At 33.8% G+C, this 27,771-nt stretch overlaps 1 long non-coding RNA gene across 2 annotated transcripts in view; it reads left to right on the top strand.

Annotated features, from left to right (window-relative positions):
* LOC307195249 overlaps positions 1-27,771 on the top strand; it is a 78,965-nt gene that overhangs the window by 45,325 nt on the left and 5,869 nt on the right. Inside the window, exon 1 of one of the 2 annotated variants that reach the window (XR_013830760.1) lies at positions 26,796-27,038. The exons of the other annotated variant lie outside the window; for it this stretch is intronic. This is a non-coding gene — a long non-coding RNA (uncharacterized lncRNA). Of the gene's footprint in view, positions 1-26,795; positions 27,039-27,771 lie in introns of those variants that run through there. 2 annotated transcript variants of the gene reach the window in all.

Here is a 27,771-nt window from a genome sequence, read left to right as displayed (position 1 = left end):
TGTGGGGAGGAAGGTGATCTCCATGTCTTACTTTTCCTCCATCTTGAAGCTCTTCTACTGATACACTTTTAGAAACAGAATATGGCAAAGGTGAGAGAATGTCAATTCCAAGATTATTCTGTTAAAGACAGTGAGTCCCATCTTGCCTGCAATCTCTCTCTAGATCAGTGCTTGCTCAGTATAGTGAAGCAAGCTGATATATCATGAATGGCCGTGTGGTTTTATGGAGTAGCCCACGTGTCAAGGGACTGAGTGTATCTTTCAGCTAATGACCAGTGAGGCACTGAAGTCCTCTAACAGTCCACAAGGTGCTGATTCTTGCCAACAACCACGTGAATGAACTTTGAAATCAGATCCTTCCCCAGAGGTTTGAGATGTCTCCAACCCTTTTTGACAACTTTATTGCAGCCTTATAAAAGAGTCTGAGAAAGAGGAACAACAGAAAAATTGAGCCTGGATTTCTGACACAAAGAAATTGCAAGAAATAAATGTTGGTTTAAACCATTTTGTTTTAGAGTAATTTGTTATGCAGCAATAGATAACTTATGCAAACATACATGCCTATAATGTTTAAAATAGACGACATTATCCCAGAGAATAACCAACAATGAAGGGAAAATGGTATTACTGGTATCACCAAAACTTCCTCATAATCATTTGAGTTCAGCAGCTATACTAAATATTGCTATTCTTAGAGTGTATGCAACTATGATGTATACACTAGTGGATGCAAGCATTATTCTATAAATATAGAAGCTTAGTAAAATTCAAACAGCTGGCTTCCCTAAAATAATATTGAGTTAGAAAATAATGAAATCAGCCTCCAGATACTTTTTGAATTAATGAGACTCTGTAAATATACAAACATTCTGGTATTCAGTAAAAGAGCAATTTATAACTATTTAAAAATAAATTAAATCAGATTCTTTAGATTAATGATATAAGCCTGTTGTCTGCAGTTTATGCTGGAAGTTTTTGCCCCAGTTTTTTATTCAGATAGTCTTTTTTTTTCTTTTTTTTTTTTGTGGTACGCGGGCCTCTCACTGTTGTGGCCTCTCCCACTGCGGAGCACAGGCTCCGGACGCGCAGGCCCAGCGGCCATGGCTCACGTGCCCAGCCGCCCCGCGGCATGAGGGACCCTCCCAGACCGGGGCACGAACCCGTGTCCCCTGCATCGGCAGGCGGAATCCCAACCACTGCGCCACCAGGGACGCCCCAGATAGTCTATTTTTTAAAGCAATTTTAGGTTCACAGCAAAATTGAGTGGAAAGTCCAGAGATTTCCTGTATCTCCCCTGCCTCCACACTTGCATAGCCTCTCCCGTTATCAACATCCTCCACCAGAGTTGTACCTTTGTTACAACTGATGAACCTGTATTGACACATCATTGTTGCCCAAAGTCCATAGTTGACATTAGGGTTCAACAACTTTTGGTGTTGTACATTCTATGGGGATAAAGAAATGAATAATGACATGTATCCACTATTATGGTATAAGTTAGTTTCACTTCCCTTAAAATCCTGTGTTCCACCTATTTATCTCTTCCCTTCCATAACCCCTGGCAACCAGTGATCTTTTTACTGTCTCCATAGTTTTTGTCTTTTCCAGAATGTCATATAGTCAGAATCTTATAGTATGTAGCCTTTTCAGACTAGCTTCTTTCACTTAGAAATATATAAAGTTTCCTCCTTGTCTTTTCATGGTTTGGTAGTACAGCTCTTTTTTAGTTTCAATAATACCCCATCATCTGGATATATCACTGTTTATTTATCCATTCAGCTACTGAAGGACTTCTGTCTAAAATTAATATAGCTATTCTTTTTCTCTTTTGATTAGTGTTAATGTGGTATTTCTTTCTCAATTTATTTGCTTTTAGTCTATATATGTGTTTATATTTAAAGTGAATTTCTCATTGACAACATATACGTTGGGTCTTGTTTCTTGAATCACTCTGACAATCTTTGTCTTTTAATTGGTACATTTAGACCATTAACATTCAAAGCGATTATTGATATAGAGGGACTGATATCTACCATATACACTACTGCTTTCTATTTGCTGACATTTGTTCTTTTTTTCCTATTTTTATCTTCCATTCCTTTTCTGCTTTTTGTGGTTTTAATTGAGTATTTTATATGTCTGTTTCTTTCCTTTCTTAGTATAGAAGTTTTCATTTTCTCTTTTTTTTACTTTTTATAGTGGTTGCCTTAAAGTTTTCAATATACTTATACACTTTTACAACTAATCCAAGTCTACTTTCAAATAATACTATACTGCCTTACAGGTAGTTGAAGTACCTTGTAATAATCAAATAATCCTAATTTCTCTCACTTGTATCATTGCTATCATTCATTCTGCTGATACAGAAGCATATATAAGCATACACACACAACCACATAAGCATACATAACTAAATACATTGTTACTATTATTTTGAACAAACTGTTGTCTGTTAGATCTAGTAAGAATAAGAAATATAAAAGTTTATTTTACCTTTACTTATTCCTTCTCAGATATTCTACTTTCTTCATTTGTTTTTTTTATTTTGTTTTATGCTGTTTAAAGAATAATGAGTAGAGCGATGAAACCAGAGTGAATCTATTATTAGTGATTAAGTTGATTGAACAAATTGGGTGAAGCTAGATTTTGCTGAGCTTTGCTTTGAAGGGTAATAGTTTTTATTTTATCCTGAGGTCAATACATTCATCTAAGATAATTAATAAGGAAATAATATATTGAAATTAATGTTTACTTTTCCTTTCTTTATGAAGACCCAAATTTCTGACTTTTATTTTTCTCCTTTTCTTGAAAGAACTTCTTTTAACATTATATGCAGGGCAAGTCTACAGCAACAAATTCTCTTATTTTTGTTTGAGAGAGTCTTTATTTCTCCTCCACTTTTGAAGAATATTTTGCAGGACACAGAATTCCAGGTTGATGGGATTTTTCCTCAACGCTTCAAATATTTCACTCTATTTTCTCTGTTTTTGATGACCTTGAAAGGTTTGAGGAGTTCCAGTCAGGTATTCTATGGGATGCCCCTCACTTAGTATTTGTCTGTTTTTTTTTTTCATGATTAGATAAGGATACTGTGTTTTAGGGAGGAAGACCATAGAGATAAAGTGCTATTTCATAACATTACGTTATATTAACCATGATCACAAGGCTGAGGTAGTCTTTGTTCACTTCCTCTACTCCAAATTACTCTTTTTCACTCCACTTTCATGCTGTATGTTTTGGATGGATGTCACTATGCATGGTTAAGTAGTTATGTTTGATGCCTTTAAGGGCAGAATATTTACGTAAATTATTTGGAATTCATTTGCACATGAGATATTTTAATTCTGTATTTACTCAATTATTTATTTATATCAATATGGGCTTATGGATATTTATTGTATACTGAGGGTTATAAACTAATATTTCTTTGATTCAGTTGCTCAGTGTGTTCTAACTTGGCCTTTAGGAGCTCCTTCATTGGTTCCTGTGTTCCATTTACATAACCCATTCATTGTGGATGTTATTTAAATTATGTTTTGAGCAGATATTTATTGTCACTAAAAGAGGCTCCAGGCTCATCTTGTATATTTCCTGTCCCAGTTCTAGAATCAACCATTTCTATCTGGGACCCTATTTCCTTTTATTAAAGAATGGCATTAGAAACCAAGCTCTGGACATGAGATATGGTCTTTGTTACTGGGGCATCCTTATTTTCATGTCCTTTCAGCTTACAGGTAAAGGAATCGACATATGTGTGTGGATTAGTTCATGCATATACACATAAATATTTCTCTATGTAAACCATCTGTGTCTATATTTAGTTAAAGGGTTCATACTAATGGCTCCAACTCTAATTCATTACCACATGGATCTCCCTAGTATTGTCTTCTTGCTTACATATTACCTCCCACTCCAAGAGTGAGATGCCTGGCTCCATCATTAGCCGTTCATTTCTTCTTTATTTTTGTTGATTTCCATATACATATATAATGGTAGAAAAATTAACATGTAACCCTTGGGAAAACTATCAGCTAGAGTACAGTGCTTATGTACAGTTCCTTTGCCTTTAACCTTACAGACTTCTCTCATTTCCAAAGTTACTTAGGTCAACACCTTCACCCCAACTCCTTTCAGCAAGGTACTTTCGTACATTTGTAATACAGTTAATATACTCTTGCCAATTCTACATACCCTCCTGGAATTTCCTGACTTTGAAATGATTTTCCTCTAAGTTTGAATCTATTAAAAGTAAGCTTTTGTGCTGTAAAGTTGTATGGCTTTGGATCAATGCACAGGGTCATGTATCCACCATTGCAGTATCATACCGAAACTCTGCCCAAAAACTTCCCTTGTGCTCTTCTATTCAACCATTGCCCCTCTTCCTAAAACCAAGGCTAACATTGATTTGTTGCTTTCTTTGTAGTTTTGCCTTTTACGAAATGTCATATACTGTCAATTCTTGTTATTCATGGTAGTAGTGTTCTAAAAAGTCATTGCAAACACTCGATTAGTGAATACCAAACCAAACCACTGCTTCTAGGGGAAATTCAAGGCTAGGCTCTTATGAGCCTTTGGTCAAAACATTTTTGTCAACCAATCTACATACAACCTTATTTTATGTGTGGTTCAGTTTGTAAAGATATGTTATTTAATATATATTATTGCTTCATTAACATTGAACCCACAGCTAACAGCTGTAACATGTCTGAGTGAACTTTATCTGACATATTTTTTCTGTAAGACACATCACAGCCTTCTTGAACGTAGGAACATGAAACAGCACTTCAGTGTTACATTTGGGGGCCATTTTACATAGAGAAATCATGAATGAAAAGCACAAACATGCAAAAAAAAGTGGCACTAAATAGACTGAAGATACCATACTTGTATACATTTTGAGAGCAAAAATAAGAAAGCAAAACGTGGCCTTGTCCAACATCAGCTGGGAATATGCATGTAAAGGGACTACACACATGTGTTCAAATAATCACCGAATCACTGCAAGTATTGATTTCGGAGTTACAAATAAATTTTAGCAGTAGGCAAATTAATAAAAAAGGAATCTTTGAATAACAAAGATCAACTGTAATTGTAATATAGTATGTAGCTTTTTCAGACTGCCTTCTTTCACTTAGTGATATGCATTTAAGATTCATTAATTCATTCTTTTTTTTTTTAATGGCTTGATAGCTCATTTTGAAAAAAATCACTGAATAATATTCCATTGTATGAATGTACCACAGTTTATCTATTTAACTTTCAAGAGACATCTTTGTTGTTTCTAATTTTGACAGTTATATATAAAGTGACTATAAATATTCCTGCACAGGTTTTTGTGTGCACATAAGTTTTCACATCAGGTGGGTAAATTTCTAGGAGCGTGATTGCTGGCTCATATGGTAAAACTGTTCAGCTTTGGAAGTGTGATGGTTAAAATTTGTCAACTTGGCTAGGCTACAGTGCCCAGTTGTTTGGTCAAACACTGTTGTTTGATGTTGTTGTGAAGGTATTTTGTAGTTGTGATTAACATCTACAATCAGTTGACTTTTAGTAAAGGAAAGGAACTTGACACTGTGGGTGGGCCTCATCCAATCAGGTGAAGGCCTTAAGAGCAAAAACTAAGGTTCCCTAGAGAAAAAGGAATTCTTCCTCAAGATTGTGACTGAAAAATCCTTCCTGAGTTCTCAGCCTACTGGCCTGCCTACAGATTTTAGGCTCACCACCCCCCACAATAGTATGAACCAATACTTTGAAGTAAATCTCACAATTTGTACACATACACACATATATCATATTGGTTCTGCTCTCTGAAGAACCCTGACTGATACAGTAAGAAACTGTCAAACTGTCTTCAAAAATGGCTGTACCATTTTGCATTCTTATTAGCAGTGACTGAGAGTTTTGTTGTTCCTTATTACAACAACAGTTGGTATTGCCAGTTTTTTGAATGTTAGCAATTCTATTAGGTGTGTAGTGGTACTTCATTTTTTTTTTTTTTTTCGGTACGTGGGCCTCTCACTGTTGTGGCCTCTCCCGTTGTGGAGCACAGGCTCCGGACGCACAGGCTCAACGGCCATGGCTCACGGGCCTAGCCGCTCCGTGGCATGTGGGATCTTCCTGGATCAGGGCACGAACCTGTGTCCCCTGCATTGGCAGGCGGACTCAACCACTGCACCACCAGGGAAGCCCGCTTCATTGTTTTATTTTAAAATTCTCTAATGAAAAATTAATATTAGCATTTCTATGTGATTTTTTTATCATCTGTACATCTCTTTTGATGAGGTGTCTCCAGATCATTTGTCCATTTTTTAATTGGGTAACCACTGCTCTTATTGTTGAGTTTTAAAAGGTCTTTGTTCATTTTGGGTATAACTTCTTTATCAGACATGAGTTTTGAAAACATTTTTACCCAGTCTGTGGTTTTTCTTTTAATTCACTTAGCAGTTTCTTCCACAGAGCAGACTCCTAAAATTTTAATAAGGTCTAACTTAACTTTTTCTCTTTCATTCATATTGCTTTTGATTTTATATCTTAAAACTCGTCACTAAACCAAAGATCATCTAGCTTTTCTTCTACATTTTTTCCCAGATATCTTATGGTATTGTGTTTTATGTTTTAGTCTATGAGATCATTTTTTTAAATGCTGTAAAATCTGTATCTAGATTTTTGTGTGTGTGACATTTTGTTTTTCCAGCTCTTTTTGTTCAAAGAACTACCCTTTCTTCATTTTATTGCCTTTTCTTCTTTGTCAGGGATCAATTGATTATACTTATGAATCTTCTTCAGAGCATTCTATTTTGTTTCATAGATCTATGTGACTATTCATTTGTTGGTACCACTCTGTCTTGATAACTGTAGCTTCGTAGTAATTCTTAACACTGAGTTTTTTAAGTCCTTCAACTTTGTTGTTCTATATTGTTTTGGCTCTTCTAGGTCTTTTACCCTTACTTAAAAACTTTAAATTATTTTGTGAATATCTCCAAAATGTAATCCTGACATTTCTGTTGAGATTTTATTCATTATCTAGATCAAGGTAGTAAAAATTGATATCTTAACAATATTGAGTCTTCCAATACATAAACACTGAATATCTCTCCATTCACTCGGTGTGCTTTGAGTTCCTCCATCAGAGTTTTGTATTTTTCTGCTTATTGAACTTGTACATATTTTGTTAGACTTATACCTAAGTGATTCTTGGGTGGTATTATAAATGGTATTTTGTTTTTAATTTAAAATTTTAATTGTTAATTGCTAATATAAAAATTTGACTTTGGTATATTAATCTTGTACTCTGAAATCTTTCTATACTTGCTTAAGATCCAGAGGGCTTTTTTACACCTTAGTCTTTGGTCAGTAATCATATAACCTGTTCATGAAGACAGTTTTAGTTCTTCTACCTCACCTGTCTAACTTTTATTTCCTTTTCTTTATTTTTTCACTAGTTTGGACTTGTGGTATGATGTTAAACAGGAGTGGTGAGAGAAGACATTCTTGTCTTGTTGTAAGTCTTAGGTGGAAAACATGTAGTTTCTCACCATTAAGTATGATGATAGCTCTAAGTTTTTTGTATCTCTTCTTTATCAAGTTGAGTAACTACCCCTGTATTCTAATTTGCTTAGAGTTTTTAAAATCATGAATGGGTGTTGGATTTTGTCCTATGTACTTTCTGTGTGAATTGGAATAAATATGATTTTCCTTCTTGAATTTGTGAATTTGATGGATACATCAATTGAATTTTGAGTGTTGAACCAGCCTACATACATGGAATAAACCCCACATGGTAGTGGTTTATAATTATTTTTATACATGGTTGAGTTCAATTTGTGAATACTTTGTTCATGGTTTTTGCATCTATGTTCCTGAGAGATATTGGTCTGTGTTTCATTTCTTGCATTTTTCAAATCTGATTTTATTTGTAGTATAACGCTGGCCTCAAAGAATAAGTTATGAAGGATTTCCTCTCCCTTTATATTCTGGAATAGATTATGGAGAACTGGTAATTTTTTCCTTTAATGTTAGTTAGTATTCACTACTGTAACCCAATGGACTGATGGATGCTTGCCTCTTCCCTCCCTCCCTACCTCCCTTCCTTCCTTCCTTTTCTCTATCTTCCTTCCTTCCTTCCTTCCTTCCTTTCTTTCTCTCTCTCTCTCCCCCTCTTTCTTTCTTTTCTTGTGGTTGGTCCTTTCTTTTGAAGGCTATTTTTAAAATTAATTTAATTTATTATTATTATTTTAATTAATTTAATTAATTATTCAATTTCTTTGATATATATGCCTATTCAGAGTATCTATTTCTCCTTGTATGAATTTTGGGAGTTTGTGTCTTTCAAAGAATTTGCCTATTTCATCTATCTTATCAGTTTTGTGGACATCAAGTTATTCAATTTATTTCTTTAGTAGTTCTTAGTATCAATGCAATTAGTAGTGATGAACTGTTTCATTTATTGTATACATTATATATATATATATATATATAAAATGTATGTATATATATGTATAATTTGCATCTTCCTTCCCATGTTAGTCTACTAAAATTCCATGACAAAATACCACAGTGGCTTAATCAATAGAAGTCCTGGAGTCTAGAATTCCAAGATCAGTATTACAGCAAGGTTGATTTCCATGAGACCTCTCTTTCTGGCTTGCAGATGGCTGTCCTCTCACTGTGTCCTCATGTTGTCTTTCCTCTGTCTTTACATGTGGCGAGAGATCTCTGGTGTTTCTTCCTCCTGTAAGAATACAAATCCCGCTAGATTAGGGCCCTACTCTTATGACATCATTTGACTTTCATTATCTCCTTGGTAATACAGAGGTAAGAGACATAAGGCCCTTGTCTGCAAAAATAGTCACATTGTGGGTTAGGGCTTTAACATATGAATTTGGTGGGGGTCAAAATTTAGTCCCTATTTTTCTTGGCTAGAAATTTATCAATTTTATTAATCTTTCCAAAGAAATAAGCTTTTAGTTTTGTTGATTTTCTCTGTTAATTTTTAAATTTTCAATTATAGATTTATGTTCTAGTTTTTGTTTTCTTGTACTTGCTTAAAATTAAAATTAAATTAAATTAATTGCACTTATACTGTGGTTTTCTAATAGTGAAGTTTAGATTGATTTTAGATCTTTTTTAATATCTAAATTCAATGCTGCAAATTTCTCTCTTTGCACTGCCTTCAGCGCATTCTGTGATTTTTTAATATACTGTATTTTCATTTAGATTAAAATATTTTTAAATGTTCATAAGACTTGTTTATTCACATTTTTAATAAATATTTTGCTTCATTTCTAAATATTACCGGATTTTCTAGCTATCTGTCTGTTCCTGATTTCTAGCTTAATTCTATTGTGATCTGAGAATATATTTTGTATGACTTCTCTTCTTTTATGTTTGTTATTTGGTTTTATGGCCCAGAATGTAATATATCTTGGTGTGTACTACAAGCGATCTTGAAAATAGTACATATTCTGCCAATTAGATCCCATTGATTGATGGTGCTGTCCAAGTCAACTCTATTCTTATTTTTTGTCTGCTTGAACTATCAATTACAGAAATTATGAACTATAATAGTGGATTTATGTATTTCATCTTGAAGTTCTATTAGTTTTTTGCCTTATGTTTTTTCATGCTCTCTTGTTTGGTGCATCCACAGTTTATGTTATGTCCTTTTTGGAGAACTGACTCCCTTTTCATCATGTAATGTTACTTTTTATCCCTGAAAATCCTCTTTATCTGAAATTAATTGACCTATTTCTAGTGTTGTATGATCAGTGTTATCATGGTTATCTTCTCCATCTCCCAGAGGGAGAGCATGTGAAGACACAGCAAAAAGGTGGCCACCTACAAGCCAAGGAGAGAGGCCTTGGAAGAATCCAACTCTGCTGACACCTTGATCTTGGAATTCTTAGTCTCCATAATTGTGGGAAGATAAATATCTGTTGTTTAAGCCACCAAGTCTATGGTTTTCATTTTGTTAGTCCTGGAAAAGTAATATATTGATACATGATATTATTATTTTAAATATTATAGATCTCTGTAGGATGTGAATTCAAATTAATAATAAAATTTTAAATTATTAGTAATTTTTATATCTATTTTACTGTCTTGCTTGCAACCTGTTGTAATATAATATATAATAATATAATTCCTTCCTCTTGCATCTTCTCCCTCCCACCCTCTCACTTCGTCCCAGCTTACCCTTCCCCCTCACCGTGTCCTCAAGTCCATTCTCTATGTCTGCATCTTTATTCCTGTCCTGCCCCTAGGTTCTTCAGAACGATTTTTTTTTTTTTAAGATTCCATGTGTATGTGTTAGCACACAGTATTTGTTTTTCTCTTTCTGACTTACTTCACTCTGTATGACAGTCTCTACACACTACAAATAACTCAATTTTGTTTCTTTCTATGGCTGAGTAATATTCCATTGTATATATGTGCCACATCTTCTTTATCCATTCATCTGTTGATGGACACTTAGGTTGCTTCCATGTCCTGGCTATTTTAAATAGAGCTGCAATGAACATGGTAGTACATGACTCTTTATGAATTGTGGTTTTCTCAGGGTATATGCCCAGTAGTGGGATTGTTGGGTCGTATGGTAGTTCTATTTTTAGTGTTTTAAGGACCCTCCATACTGTTCTCCATAGTGGCTGTATCAATTTACATTCCCACCAACAGTGCAAGAGGGTTCCCTTTTCTCCACACCCTCTCCAGCATTTATTGTTTGTAGATTTTTTGACGATGGCCATTCTGACAGGTGTGAGGTGATACCTCATTGTAGTTTTGATTTGCATTTCTCTAACGATTAGTGATGTTGAGCATCCTTTCATGTGTTTGTTGACAATCTGTATATCTTCTTTGGAGAGATGTCTATTTAGGTCTTCTTAACATTTTTGGATTGGGTTGTTTGTTTTTTTGATATTGAGCTGCATGAGTTGCTTGTAAATTTTGGAGATTATCCTTTGTCAGTTGCTTCATTTGCAAATATTTTCTCCCATTCTGAGAGTTGTCTTTTTGTCTTGTTTATGGTTTCCTTTGCTGTACAAAAGCTTTTAAGTTTCATTAGGTCCCATTTGTTTATTTTTGTTTTTATTTCCATTTCTCTGTGATGTGGGTGAGAAAGGATTTTACTGTCATCCAAAATAAAAGTAAATATGGAAACACAAGCTTTAAATGATACATTAAACAAGATGGACTTAATTGATATTTATAGGACATTCCATCCAAAAACAACAGAATACACTTTCTTCTCAAGTGCTCATGGAACATTCTCCAGGATAGATCATATCTTGGCTCACACATCAGGCCTTGGTAAATTTAAGAAAATTGAAATCGTATCAAGTATGTTTTCCAACCACAATGCTATGACACTAGGTATCAATTACAGGAAAAAATCCGTTTTATCTATTTTAATGAATAAAAAGAAGCTTCTCTCTTTGCTTTAATTTCTACCTGTATATGATTTCAAAATGACTTAGTAGATGCTCTCATTACCCTAACTATGCCTGCATGCAAAGAAAACTTACCACACAATTCTCCACTGAAAATTATAAAACATTGATTGTATTGAAGCTGAATCTGTATTATTCCCTTTTGTGGATAATTAAAGTTATATTTGAACATATGTGAGGTGTTTTCACTTAGCTCTAAACATATGTATATTTGTTTGCGTTTTAAGTTCCTCTTATTTCTTAGTGAGTTAAGTTTACTGTGCTACTCAGTATAAATTCAAATGCAAAATGTTGTTCTATTTGATTAGATGTGGTTTTATATATCTTCAAATAAAACTATTAAATGTGTTTTATTAGTTATTAAAGGTTTTGACATAAAGCATTCAGAAGGAGGACATGGTAGATTTGATTATGCATTTATCCCATGGCCACATAACCATGAATCTCAGTGCTGTACTAGAGAAAATGCCGACATCTGGAGCATAGTAGGGACTTAATATTTCTTGTGAATAAACTGAAATGAGGAAAATAAACTCCCTGATCAGCAAATTGAATGTCAGAAATTCCATATACTAATATTCTGCAGTTTTAAATACAAGAAGCTCTCAAGTCCTCAATTACAGCTTACATACTATTAGTGGAAAATTAATTTAACAAATTTAAATAAGTTGTTAGGGTCCTCTGGAGTTTAGAAGGAGCATAAATTTTAAAGAGGCTATGAGGTGAAGGTTTCAAAAGGGAGGTTGTCTAAATGTAGACACATAGCAACCCTGGGGAACAGAAGCTGATATGGTTGAAAGAGATAGAAAGCCTCCAATATAGTTCCTGATAATCATAAAAACTTGGCATCATTAGATGAGAAGAAGGGAGGCAATGTAAAGAGTCATATATCGTTAGAGTTCCAAATTATTTCACTAGATAAATGCCTAAATTTCACAAATAATGTTTATCAAGCTATATTAAATTTCATCATACTATGTTTATGAATGTAGGAACAAGTCTAGCAAATTAAAATATATCCTTAAAAATACTATAAAATATTTGCAAATGATGGATATAGTTTCCTTGCCTTTGAAATTTTCATTTGACAAATACCTCATTTTTCAACAATGCTAAGCATGGCAGATATGTATATTTTATCACCTGTAAAGTATGCTTAGCCTTTCTTCTTTTCCCAGGGTTAAAGAAAAGCAATGTCTGTCATAAATACATATTAGTAATGCAAGTAGTTAAAGACAAATTATGTAATTTGCATTTTTTATTCTCCTTTAGTTCTCAGGATACAAATTTATTTTGGCTTTGGGGAGTTCCATTAATGTTCATGATTTCATACTCATTAGATAAGCCAGAAGATATCATTTAAAAAATATTTATTCTTTTTTGAAGTCTGGCACTTGAGATATCTGTCTCCTAAACAAATTTAGTTTTTGCTTCTATACCACTGCACATAATATCTGTGTACACATACTTCCAATAAATACTAATTTTCACAATGTTTTTACTAACACTTATAAATCCTTCTTTCTTTTTGGACACCTTTATTGAGTATAATTTCATACCATAAACTCACCCATGTTAATTGTAAACATCAGTGATTTTAGTAAATGTATACAGTTATACACTCTTCGCCAAAAACCAGCTTTAGGACATATCTATCCCCCAACTTCCTCCATGCTACTGCAGTCAATCACTGCTCCCATCCCTATCTCCAAGCAATTCTAATCTTGTTTTGTGTGTGTGTGCTCATGTGCACACTACATTTTCCATTTTCTAGACATTTTACATAACTGAAATTATGTACCATATAGTCTTTTGTGACTAGCTTCTTTTTCTTAACATTATGTTTTTTGAGATGCACTCATGTTTTGTGTGTATTTACACTTAGTTCAAATTTACTTGTAAGTACACATATACGTCATATTTCACCCATTCACCAGTTGAAACATATTTTGCTTGTCACAGTTTTGAAGTATTATGAATATGTTGCTATGAGCATTTGCATACAGGTATTTCTGAGGACATGTTTTCATTTCTCTTGAATATATTCCTTAGAGGAATTGCCAGGTCCTACGGTAAGTGTATATTTTTCTTAAAACACGCACACACACACACACACACACACACACACACACACCAACCGCCAAACTATTTTCTCAAGTTTCAGGACCATTTTTCATCCCCAGTAGCAATGTTTGAGAGGACTGGTTTTTCTGTTTCCTCCCTGACACATGGCAAAATCAATTCTCTTTAATTTTATCCATTTCATTGGGCACACAGTGGTATCACATTGTTGTTTTAATTTCTATTTCCCCAATAACTAGGATTTTGAGCATATTTTTATGTGTTTAAACATCTCCTTTGGTTATGTGTTTATTTAAATCATTTGCATATTTATTTATTGGGTTGTTTATCTTATTGTTGAGTTGTTAAGAATTCTTTATATATTTTTGATACAAGTATTTACTTTCTGAGATTTATATTTTGAAAACATTTTCTCCCAGTCTGTGCTTTGCATTTTAAATTTTCTAATAGTGTCTTTTTAAGGTCAAACCTTGAGAAAGACAGAGAAATACAAATATCATATGATATCACTTATATGTGATCTAAGAAAATGATACAAATGAACTTATTTGCAAAACAGAAACAGACTCACAGATATAGAAAACATATTTCTCGTTACCAAAAGGGAAAGGTGGGGGGGAGGGATAAATTAGTTTATACATAAAATAGATAATCTACTATATATAAAATAGATAATGTACAAGAATCTATTGTATAGCACAGGGAACTCTACTCAATATTCTGTAATAACCTGTATGGGAAAAGAATCTGAAAAAAAATGAGTATATGTATAACTGAATCACTTTGCTACACACCTGAAACTAACACAACATTGTAAATCAACTATACTCCAATATAAAATAAAAATTAAATTAAAAATTAAAAAAATAAACAGCCATGTCTATGAGATATTTTTAGTAATTGTCGTTTGTCCTGAAGAGACCTGAATGTTTTAGTTGGCTTTGCAACAGTTTAAATTACATTCAAAACTTCTCGGCAAAGACACATATATATTGCCTTTATGATGAAGTTTATATACTTATTATGTTTTTCTTATTTTCTCTGATATAATATGGAGTATTATTAGTAGTACATACACATGCTGCTTGTGGACTTGGATGTGAATATTCTTTTTCAGTGTTGAGGCAGCATGCTTGTTTTGCATTTTATAAGGCTGTTCTTAAAACAAAACAAAAATTTTAAGGATTGCATCTTTTCCCTACATTAGAAGCAATAAATTAACTTCTGTGTATGCTTTTCACCACCATAAGCATAGGGTTTGTGATTAAATAAAGTTGGATAGATTTTGTATGATAAAAAAAAGGTTGTTAATTTTGACAAAGTACAGTTTATCAAGATTTCCTTTTTATGGTTCCAGCTTTTGTTTCTGTCTAAGAAAGTTTGCCTAACCCCAAAACACAAAACAAATTTATCCTATGTTTCATGCCAGAGGTTTTATGATTTTAGTTATTACATTTATGGCTATGATTTATCAATACTATGATGTAGTTATTGTGAATAGAGTGTGGTGAGAGTTAATTTTTTTTTGTCATTTGTGTATTCAGCTGTTTTACCACTACTTATTGAAAATGTTATACTTTACCTATTGAATTTCCTTGGCACCTTTGTGGGAAAATCAATTAACCATATGTCTTTGGGTCAATATCTGACTCTCTACTATGTTCCATTTATCTATATGTCTAGTCTTGAACTAATAACACACTGTCTTGACTACTGTGGAACCCCAAAGTACATTTTGAAATCATGTAATATAAGTCTTCCAACTTTGTACTACTTTTTCAAAATCGTTTTGGCTACTGTAGATACTTTGGATTTCCATATAAATAAAAAAATCAGCTTGTCACTTTCTGAATAAGATCCAGGATTTTCACAGAGAAAATTTTTAATCAACATATCAGTTTAGAGAAAATTGCCTTCTTAACACGACTGAATATTCCAATAGATGAAAAGGGTATGATTGACACCTTATGTAGATTTTCTTTACTTTTTCTTAGCATTGTTTTACAGTTTTTAGCATACGTGCATTGCACATCTTCCGTTAATTTTTTATAATTTATTTTTTCTTGTTTTGTTAATAGGACTTCTGTAAATTTGTGTCTTTAGATTGTTTGATAATTGTGTATAGAAATATAATTGATTTTTGCATATTGATTTGTATCCTGTGACTGCTAAATTCACTCATTAATCATATCACCTGTGAATAGACAGCTTTGCTTCCTCTTTTCCAGTTGTGTGACTTTTGTTTTTTTGTTTTTTTTACTTATTGACTAGAACCTCCTTTCCAATGTTGAAAAGGTATGACAGCAGATTTCCTTGTCTTGTTCCTGCTCTTAGCTTTCTAGTGGTTGCCATAAAGTTTACACTGTATATTTTTAACTTACCATAACCTATTTATGTTATTATTGACTTACATTGGTTAAAAAACTTTTCCCTAGAATATCTTCATTTGCTTAGTCTCCTCTTTCTGCTGATGTGTGTGGTGTGTGTGTGTGTGTGTGTGTACACTTTGCTTTAAACAGTCACATGGATTTTAAGAAATCAAGAGAAAAATAAAATTGTGTATATCAATATTTTATAACTGCTCTTATATTTACCATTTCCAGCATTCTTCCTTGTTTCTTTTCCAGCAGAGTTATAAATCTAACATCATTTCCTCTTGATCTGAAGGGCTTTATTTACTATTTCTTGTAGAGCAGTTCTTCTAAACATAAATTCTCTCAGGTTATTATTTTCTTAAGTCAAGAACTGGTTTTATTTTACATTCATTTTTGAAAGATAATTTTGCTGAACGTAGAATTTCTGATTGGTAGTTTGCGTTTGTGTATCAGTTTCAATTTATCATCCCTCTCCCTTATGTTCTCTGTTGTTTCTGATGAGAAATTAGCCATTAACAGATTGTTGTTTCCATGTGTGATGCCATTTTTCTCTTGCAGTTTTTAAGATTTTCATTTTAATCTTGGCTTTCAGCAGTTTGATTAGGGTGTGTCTATCCCTAATTCACTTTATTTTTTGATTCTTCATGGATTTTATTGAGCTTATTGGATTTGTGAATTAAAGTCTTTATCTAAATTTTGGAAGTTTTCAGCTATTATTTTTTTCCAGTATATACTTTTCTTTCTCTCTTTCCTTTCTGGGAGAGTTACTTATATGTTGGTTTGCATAATATTTTCCCACACCTCTCTGTCTCCATTCATTTTTCTTTCAACTTTTATTTCTCTCTGATTTTTGTATTAATTACTACTAATATATCTTCCAATTTAATTCAGTGATTCTTCCTCCATCTCCAAAATGCTGCTTAACACATCTAGTGAAGTTTTTGTTTTAATGATTATACATTTTGCTGGTAGAATATTGTTGCATCATTCTTAGTATATTTCCATTGGTGTTGAAAATATTTTTCCTTTAATTATTTAAAAATATTTAAAATGGGGCTTCCCTGGTGGCGCAGTGGTTGAGAGTCCGCCTGCCAATGCAGGGGACATGGGTTCGTGCCCCGGTCCGGGAAGATCCCACGTGCCGCGGAGCTGCTGGGCCCGTGAGCCATGGCCGCTGAGCCTGCGCGTCCGGAGCCTGTGCTACGCAACGGGAGAGGCCACAACAGTGAGAGGCCCACGTACCGCAAAAAAAAAAAAAAAAAAAATATATATATATATATATATGTATATATATATGGTTGTTTTAAAGTATTTGTGTGCTCAATTCAACATGTGCCCACACTGAGTCAGTTTCTGTTGACTATTTTTTTCTTCCTGAGTATGAGTAATGGTCTGATTTTTTTTTTTGTGCTCTTCTAGTAGTTTTTGGTTGAAAACTGTATATTGTAGATTATACTTTGTAGAGACTCTTCTTTGTTTTATTTTTAAGATTATTGGTTTTTCGTTTGCCTGGACTCAAATAGCAGAATGTCTCCCTTACCTTGTGTGTTACTAATGTCACCATACATTAATTTTTTTAAGCCTGGCTCCATAAAGGTCTTCCCTGTGCCTCTTTTCTCTGCAAAGTAGTCAGCCACCCTGAGTCCCTAAAGCTCTGCCGATGGGGCTATATTTGTGTTGAGAGACAGTTTCAATATTGGGCAAGTTCTGTAGTTTCTCTTGAATTTTGCTTCAAAGGGCTCTCTCAGGCCCTGTCATGTGGCAACAAGGCTACAGTTCCTACAACAGCTTAGCCAGAGTAAACATTTCTAAATTTGTTGTTTACTTTTTTTTTTTTCAGTGCTTTGAAAAGTCCCTTTTGGACGACTTAGTCCAGTTTTATATTTGTTTTTTTAAGAGGAGAATTGTCCAACTATCTTTACGCTACAGTTACAAGAAATAGCTCCCTGCATAAAGTTTTTAATCAATACAGTACAAATATTTTGAAGAGAATGGAAACATATTTTCATTTACAGATCTTCTGGGCTAAAGAAAGTATGGTGCTCACAGATATTAAATAATTTTGAGTTAATAAATTACTGTAATTTCCATTCCGTAGTCTTTTTTCGAGCACAGTTTCATACCAAAAAGAACCTTTATAATACTAATAAAATTTCAGTTTATCCTCTAAATAGAATTTCAAAATCACTTCATTCACACTATGTAATCTTTGCTTCAACAATGCTCTCCTCAACTTATCTAAATATTTATTTTTTCTTCGAACTTGTTTTTATCATACTGTAGTATGATGAGATATCTTTACTTTTCCATAATATTGTACAAAAATATCCCCCAAATTCTCTCATTGTTTCAGTGTAAGAAAGTGTATTTTAATCTGCAGTTTATCTAGAGAGATTCCTTGATTTGTTTTTCCTATGGTGCATAGTATATAAAGATAAAAGCTTTCCTACTCTGTGTTTATTGCCAGGAACATATAAGTGATATGTAAGTTAATCTGTATCTTAAGTATTCTGAAGAAGTTTTCACAATTAATTGCAATATTTCACTGATTGGCAACTTGATAGTGTCAGGAAAATTTCCATTAGATCTTCAATAAATCTCTTAAATGTTAGGTTTACTTACTTTTGCCATAATATCAGTACCTATGTTTAGTTGGTTTCCATCTTTGAATTAAATTTAATGTATTGCAAATTAATTTTGCTTTATTCTGATAAGAAGTTATTTCCCTAAAATGTTTTTTGGAAACTAAATGATCAAAATCTCAAATTAAATACCTTTTTATCAGTGCATTTTTTAAAAGTTATGAATTGCTAGGAATACTTGAAAGTATGTTTCATGAAGAAGGACACAGTACTAGTATTAAAATTAAAATTAACCTTGGTTCTCCCATGAAAGGATCTTTCCAGTGAAACAACAACTTGTATGTATTGAGCCAATATTAGTCTATGAGAAATGGTTTCTCAGATGCCATGTTTCAGCTGTGATTAGATCACATCCCCAAGGAATTTGACTATAATTTTCTTTTACCAGTGTAGAGAGTAGAATAGTTATAATCTCAGTAGAAATCTATGAGACATTAAGAACTTAATCTTAGAGAACTAAAAGCAATCTGGGACCCCAGGGTTATCTAAAGATACAATCTTGGGGAAAATATTATGCTTTCACTGTTAAAAGACTTAGTTATTCAGATAACTTTATATTTTAGTATATTAAGCGTATTTGGAGATTTATTTAAACAACTTATAATTCATGTCAAACTTATAAATTAATTGAAAATAAGATCTGTCTCTCAAATCCATTTAAACAAGCAAGCCGTATTTCGTGTTCTGACTTGGTGTTCCCCAAAGGCTAGTGATTGATCAATTTTAAACAGTGGTATCCACCTCTCAACTGATCTTCAAACCTAGATGCAAATTGGTTTACTAGAGATCTCTGTCTCAGTGTCCTGTGGGAATCTCAAGCGCATGGTATAAAATACCTCCTTCCTGAACTATTAATGCCCAAGCTTGCAAACCAGTGACACATTCCCCAATTCCCACTTCCAATTTATTTTCCTCATTGACTTCAGAATTATCTATCTAAAGCACAAATCTGAGTAGTAACATCAGACTGGTCACCATTCCTTGATTATCGGGTGCTTTTTTGTGTCTCCATTCTTTTATGTTATTACTTCTATCTCTACATCCCTTCTTGGTCCTCTGAATACCAGAAGACATCTCCTGTTATTCAAGACCCAGTTCAAATGTCACTTCATCTGAGATACTGTATTATTCATGCTCTTTAAGTTTTCAAGGAAAAGGCATTCTCATATTACTACCAACATTGTTAGTTTATGGTAAGCCTACCTGGAGGGTTTGGGGGCATTATTTATTTATCTGTATAGTCACCCTAAATGTTACTGTTTCGACATAGAAGGTGTATGGTTAATGAATGGAATTATCAACCTTTTTATGATCGTAAAACATTTTGGTATATTTTCTTATGTCAATTTCTATAAATCCTACCTTAGATAAATCAAGGTTAGTTTATATGACCAAACAAAATTAAAGTATAGTACTTCATTCTTAATTAATATATACTTCAAGATGCTTGAGGGATGGTATGTTCATATTTCATTAATTCTCAAACACATGTATGTCCTCCTCCAGTAACTCTTCAATTTCTGCTTAAAGTTGGAGAAAGATGTTCAAGGAGGGAAATATGAAAATGACATGTGCAAAGACTATAAAAACACAGAAACTGAGCCCCAAACTTACGTAGAATAAGTGTCCTAAACCTGATTTAACTGACTTGACTGATGTATTAGGTAGGGTTTGACCAGGGAAGTATACCAGGATGAGTAATATGAAATATGGGGTTTACTATAGGGATGGAATTACATAACTGTGGAAACAGTTGAAGGATTCTAATGAGGACTTACACCATTGTCTGCTGTGAGCCTAAAATTGCTGTAGGTCAAAACAGCTGACAGGCAGGGTAAAGCTTGCCCTGAAAAAAAAGGAAAGCAAAAACAAATTGGAACCTATAGGGACAAACTGAAGCATGTGTGTGTCTTTAACTGCCTTCAACCTCAAAAATGCTAGTTTCTTCCAGAAGTTGCTGGCATCAGTTACAGTGGGGCTGCACATGTGCCATGACTTGGAGCAACTCAAGTAGGAGAATTGGGATCTAGGGTAGTGGCCCACACGACAGGGTGAGTCAATATTGGCAACTCAAATAAGCTCAATTGAAGCTTGGAGCATCATTAAGGACATTTCACCTTCAAATTTGCACACAGTTCTGTTGTGCCCCAACTCTAACCTAGAAACAGAGGGAAGAGAACTGAGGGGAAAGTAGTTTGGGCATAGCTAATTGTCAGAATAAAATCACCTCAACTGTTCCTTTGTCTAAAAGTTAGTTAAAATATAATCAGCTTTTATATGTGGCGTTTCTTATGGTTTCTTTTGTTTGAATTGTTCAGCAAATATTTCAAAACAAGTAGAACTGGTGTTTTAAAATACTTAATTTGTCTTTGAGTTATAAGTTCTCTGTTAATCATCTTATGTCAGTAAGCTAAAAATAAGGTCTCTTCCAGTATTCCTCTTATATATCAATTTCTTACCTGTTGGGAGCCTTATAAGATCTAGATTTATTGAGCAATTTAACTTTATAAAAATAAGTACCAGATCAAAATTACACGATGGGTTCAAATACATCCAGAGTGTAATCAGAGTTTCATGCCACTTTATTGTGGCATAAATTCCATACTTATGTTTTCTAATGCCAAATAAGCAAAAGCACAATTTGTATTTATGTGACCAAATAAGGAGAATTACATTTGTTTTTAATAAAGTTGTTATTGAAGAGTACAACACACTGAGTATAATCTAATAATGACTTTTTTCTACAAATTGCTGATCTAAAATGTAATTTTGTATGAAAAAAATATCCAGCTGTGCTGTCTTTTGTTCCCATTCTGAGAATCCTTTATTTTATTATTTTAAGTGAATTACTAAGCTTAACTGTTTAAGATTGACTTTGTTTTAAAATCATCATGAACTGAAATTAAATATCTCTCAATATTATACATTTACTAACAGCTTTTATAATCAGAGAGATCAGTTAATTGGAATATTTATTTCTACTTTGGTATAATAATAAAGATAATTTTCATTTATTGAAACAAGACATTTTGTGGGAGTGTGTAATGTACCAGTTATATCAAAAAATAAAATCAAATTTTAATTCCTACTGTAGCCTGAAGAAACAGCAACAACAAAAACTCCATGTCTGTGTGTTGAATAATATATCTTTCCCTAAGCTTGTTTGGTACAGTAAACTCAAAGTGGACACAAAAGGAAGACACTCAGACTGCCTCTTAATTTAAAAAGTACTAAAAATTCAGATAAATTCTTTATATAAATTAATTTCATAATCATTGATTGTTCATGCATGTGTATGTATATTGTATATACATTTATGCTTGCATGCATCACATATAACATACTTTTTTTTCTCCTAAAAAGCTTGAATGGTAGAGTGGTTTGGCAGATTGCATTTTTATTTTTTTTTTTTCAGTTTTACTGAGCTATAATTGATGAATAGCCCTGTATACATTTAATGTGTACAGCAAAATGACCTGACTTATATATAGGGCAAAAAGATTACCACCCTTTTTAGTTAATATTCATCACTTCATACATAGTTAACAAAAAAAAGAAAAAAAAATTTTTTCCTTGTTATGAAAACTTTTAGGATCTATTCTCTTAGCAGTTTTCAGGTATAGCATACAGCAATATTAACCATACTCATCATGTAGATTCCTTATTTCAAAGATAGCTAAAACAGTATTTCCCATTATGCATTCTCTTTTAATAATACAATTTTGACAGTAGTCTCATTGTGAAGTGGTGTCTTCTTTTTCCTCTTGGATCTGGATAAGTTTGTGAACATGACAAAAATAATGCTCTGTGACTTCTAAAGCTGGGTTGTCAAAGACAAAATAGTTTCCATTTGATTCTATTGAGACACCTTTTCTTGGAACTGAGGCATTGTGCTGTGTGGAAGTCCAAATAGAGTATGGAAACGTTCACATGGAGAGAAAATTAGACACCCCCCCCCCCTTCCCCAGACATGTGCACACAGTGGCCCTGCTTGAGCTTCCAGGCTGCAGCCAGTATCAATTTACTAAGTATGTAACTGAGTTTTCTTGAAAGTGGATAACCTGGTCCTCTGTTAAGTTGCCCCAGTTGAAGATAGAAAGAGATGAACCAGCCTCACTTGTTCCTGCACATACTCAGATATTTTAACAAAATAATTGTTTTTGTTTTATGTCATGATATTAGATCATAAAAGGCAATTGAGTTTCCACTCGGTTTACTTGGAACACTTGCCTTTAAAGTCCTGAGTGCCTCACAAGAAATCCAAGGCTACCATGCTGTCAGGATGCTCAAGTCACATATAAGACCGTTTGTAGATGTAGACAAAGTATCATCTGCTTGACAGTCCCAGATGACATCTCCAGTGGCAATCACCATAAACTATCAGACATGTAAATAAAGAAAACTCTAGATGAGTCTTGCCTCCCTCTGGCCAGTAATTGCTAATCTATGACTTCTTCCCATTGAGTCCTTACATAACAAGTTGAAGAGAGAAACCACCTTACTGTGCCCATTTTCAATTGGTGTCTCACAAAGTATGTGAGCATAATAAAATGGTTGTTTTAAGCCATTAGCTTTTTGGGTAATTTTTATAATAGGTAAATAGATAGCCATAATAGACTGTGGTACCGGTAATGGAAGGCTACCTTTACAAAATCTAAGATATGATGCAGTGCTGTTGGTATGGGTCGGTAGAAAGAAGCTGAAAGGGCACTGAGGAAACCATTAGTGAAATCCTAAAGGGCATCAAAGACAGTGTTAGTAAAAGTATAAAGCACAGTGAGGAGGCTGTAAGTGAGGGTTTAAAGAAAAGAGAGGAAAATGTTACTGGAAGCTGAAGGAAAAGAGACCCTTTTATGAAGAGGCAGAAAGTATAAAACTGACAACTATAGTAATGTAGAAAATAGAGGATATACTAAGAACTTGATGATCTGAGGTAAAGGGATTAGATTTCCAAGCAAAGTTTTGAGTGTGCTGTCTATCATTTTCTAGCTGCCAAATATAAAATGAGAGAGGAGAAAATTTAGTATAAATATAAATGATCCTAGACTTGCTGAGTTTGTAAATGAAACTGTTTCTCATTCCTAACCTCCCCTAGAAGAAGAGTCATAAAGTAAGAAATAGCCATAGTTCATAGATCAACTCTCGGGCACTGTCAGAAAAATGTCTCATGGTAAAGATGAAACTAAGGGTGCAACTTTAAAAGTGTTTGTTAAGACCTCAAAAGTACCTCATAGACCCTTTAACACACACAAAAGGCCTTCCAAGTATCTTAATGGCATGTTCTGTGGCCATTGCTGTTAAAAAAAAAAAGGGTTTCTAAGAATCTTGAAAAGCTTATCACGTGGTAAATTCAAAGGGAGCCCCTGGTGAAAGGTTTTTGTGGATGTGGCCTTTGTCTAATGGAGTATATTATAAATGGATACCACAAAACAGAGATTCTTTTTAAAGAAATGATATCATATTGAGTCGAAGGCAAGAGAGACTATATAAAATAAAGGAAGATTTTCACACTCCTTTAAGGAATACAGGCAGGAAGCAGGCTGAGAAAACCACTCATCTGCAACCACAGGCCATTTCTTATGGAAAAAGAAAAATGCCTCAGAGGGCAAAACCAAGATCTCAGGTCATAGAGCCTGGGGCCACCAAGAAATCCCAGGCATGAAGATTTAGCCCTAAACAGTTAACTGACCACAGTGCCTGGCTGGATTCAGATAATTTTACAGACCAGTAACTGTTGTGTGTCTCCTGTTTTTGAATGGGAGTGTCTATATCAGCTATTCTATGCCTGTCCCATCATTGTGTGCTGCCTATGTGGGGAACGTATAATATGTCTTTAGTTCACAGTTTATCAGTTTGAGAGAAATTGTATTCAAAGAGCTCTGCACAAGGTACAGGACCTGAAGAGCCTCAGCTGTAGCTGAACCAGATTTACCTGAGAAGATCTTAAACCTTGATGTACTGATGATGTTATAGGAGAAGGCTTAGGGGCTTTAGGGGCAGGCACTGCTATATTTTGTATGTGAGAGGGAAATGGGGAAACGGATTGTTTTAGTTAGAAGGCAGACTGACAGATTGTATTTTCCAGAGATGCTTACAATAATATCACCTCTGCCATATGCTCATCTTATGATGTGATTTGGACATCTTTCCCTCCCACTGAGAATTGAGGTCTATATTGTCTTCCTTTTAATCCCAGGCTTGTTAGTATGGTAGCAATAGTAAGACTATGGTACATCCAAGGATGGGTCATAAAAGGTAATATGGCTTCCATATGATTATCTTGGAACACTTGCTTTTATAGACCTGAGCAACCATGAAATATATGTTGTGAAGAAATCAAGGCCACATGGAGAGGCTGTATGTAGGTGAAGCCCTCACCTTTTGCATCATTAAATTTAATTGATTTATATTTTTTATAATCATGACTATATTTAGGTTTATGTCTCATTTTATATTCAATGCATTTATTTTTTTCTCATTTTAGAAGAGAGAAAAATCTCTTCTTTTGATTTGAAAATATTACATTTTTTTTGTTTGTTTGTGGTATGCGAGCCTCTCACTGTTGTGGCCTCTCCCGTTGTGGAGCACAGGCTCTGGACATGCAAGCTTAGCAGCCATGGCTCACGGGCCCAGCCGCTCCACGGCATGTGGGATCCTCCCGGACCGGAGCACAAACCCGTGTCCCCTGCATTGGCAGGCGGACTCTCAACCACTGTGCCACCAGGGAAGCCCTGAAAATATTACATATTTTTTAAATCTGGTGGTTGTTTATAATTTATTAAAACTCTGGATTACCTTGCAATTTTCAGTAATTGATTTATCTTTCTCTTGAGCCAGAGTAGACATTAAGATTCTCTTTTGTCTCGTGCACCTCTTCATCTCACAATATTAATGTCCTCTGTAGTTTTAGTCTACAATAGTAGGGATAAAATTTCCATTTCTTTTCCATTTTTATTCTTGCTGTTTTTAGATGACAATAATTTTTATTAAATTGTTCACTCACCTTTATCTTACGTATTTGATTAAGCATTTTCTTTGATTTTTAAATATCCATTCAATAGGGTATCCTCCAATAAATATTTTTGTGTCATAAAATTCCTGAGGTATCTTAAATTACATATTTATTTAACATATCAGTTTAGTTTTCCATAAAAATAATAGTATCATACAGTCCTTTATCTTGTACACTTTGAAAATATTTTTCCATTGTGCTCTTGTCCTTAGTGTGGTTGATAAATCTAATAAAGAGTTGATTAGAATTTTTTCCACTGTTCTAGAAAATCTTAGTTTCACTATTATGTGTCTGGTTGTGGCTTTTTAAAAGATCTTGCCTTTATACTATGAGACTTTTTAATATGAGATGTTTCATCTTTCTCTAATATTTGGATCTGTTCAATCCTTACTGTTTCAATATTTCCTCTGCTCTGTATATATTTTAACTCCTTCTAAGATTCTTATTTTAGGGAGTTTCATGTCTTTCTATCTTATAGATACCTCAGGATCTTATTCCTTCCATGTTTTTTATTATTTTCTGATGATTTCTAGAAGGCTTTTTAAACTTAATATTCCATTTCAATAAGATAGCACTTTTGGCTGTATTATTCAGTTATAAAATCCTTCTACTGAATTCTTTATTTCTAACACAGGTATTATATGTTTATGAAAATAATTTCCATTTGATTTTACTTTATAATTTTCTCATCTTCATTTACCAATAATTTGTATAGTAGTTTTGCTTTCCTTTTTCAAATATTTGATTTTTCTGTATATCATACCTTTTATCCTTTAGGAGATTAACAGTATCTAGATCAGAAAATAGAATACAGAAATAGAGGCTGAAGCCCCAAACTTTTGAATTTAATAACTAGGTTGAAAGTAGTCAAAGACAGACAAGCAGATGCACTGAGATTTTCTACCTCCAGATTTTCCACCCCACCCCCCAAAAAGTGAACTGCTTATCAGTTCTCTTTATCTTCCTCTTCATTCAATTATGAAGTGAATGTCTCCCCTGTTAGTTAATCCTCTAGCCCTTGAGAAATGGAGGGAAGGGGGAGACAGCAGGGGCTAAAACATCAGGAGGCCCATTTTGATTTGGCTATATTTATGGGCGGGGAGAGAGGGGCGGGCGAGGATTGACATAACATTATATTACTTTCAGGTGTACAACATAATGGTTTGATATTTGTATATATTGCAAAATGATCACCACATTCTCTACCATCTTCTCTACATTAGGATCAGTTTATATTAAGCAATACTAAGCACCAGTAAAATATATTTTCTATTCACCTCACCCAGACTATTATTTAAGTAGAAAATTGCATTTTTAAAAATAGCATATTTTAGCCATTGCTATTATACTCTCTATTGGATTATTTTTCTCTTTAGATGTAAAGAGCAATATGCAGAAAAAGAAGAAACTAAGAGAAAACTAAGCCCTGGTACCTCATGTTTGTTTCATTGTGGACTAATCCATTCTTTAATTATCCCAGGTAATCACTCTTCTTTTAACTCTGTCCACAAAGTTTTTGATACTCCTCCCTTCAAGAGGTATAGCCTAATCCCACATCCCTTTTTTGTGGGCTTGATTTAAGGACATGCTTCTAACAAATAGAATTAACTGGAAGCAGCAATGTTTGCCTTTAGGGACTAGACCATAAAAGGCACTGTAGCTTTCTCCTTGCACTCCTGCTTTCTCTCTGTCTTTGTCTCTCTGTCTCTCTCACTTTTAGATTGCTCTCTGTGAGGGTGAGTTGCCATTTATGAGGATAGTCAAACATCTCATGAAGAGATACGCATTGTGATTAAATGAAGACTTTTTCTACTAGCCATATGGGTAAACCATTTTAGAAATAAAACTTTCAGCCCTAGCCAAGGCTACAAATGACTGTAGCCCTGGGTGAAGCCATGCCTGCTACTTCTGGAGAGACCCTGAGCCAGAACCACCTAGAGAAGTTGTTCCTGAATCCCTGAACAACAGAAACTCTGGGATAACAAACGTTTTCTGTTTTAAGCCACTAAAATTTTGGGTAATTTGATAGGCAGCAATAAATACCTAATACAGCTTCTTGAAACTTAATAAGCTAGTACAATTGGGTTTAATTTCTCTATTTTTATTATATTTGTTTTTCTCACTGTTTTTTTGAATTAAGATGAATAGTAAGAGTATGCTTAGTTCTATAAGAAACCTCCAAACTCTCCTCCAAAGTGGCTGTACCATGTGTG

The sequence above is a fragment of the Stenella coeruleoalba genome (assembly GCF_951394435.1).
Source record: "Stenella coeruleoalba genome assembly, chromosome: 12".
Classification (NCBI taxonomy): Eukaryota; Metazoa; Chordata; class Mammalia; order Artiodactyla; family Delphinidae; genus Stenella; species Stenella coeruleoalba.
This window is presented reverse-complemented; position numbering and strand designations above follow the sequence as displayed.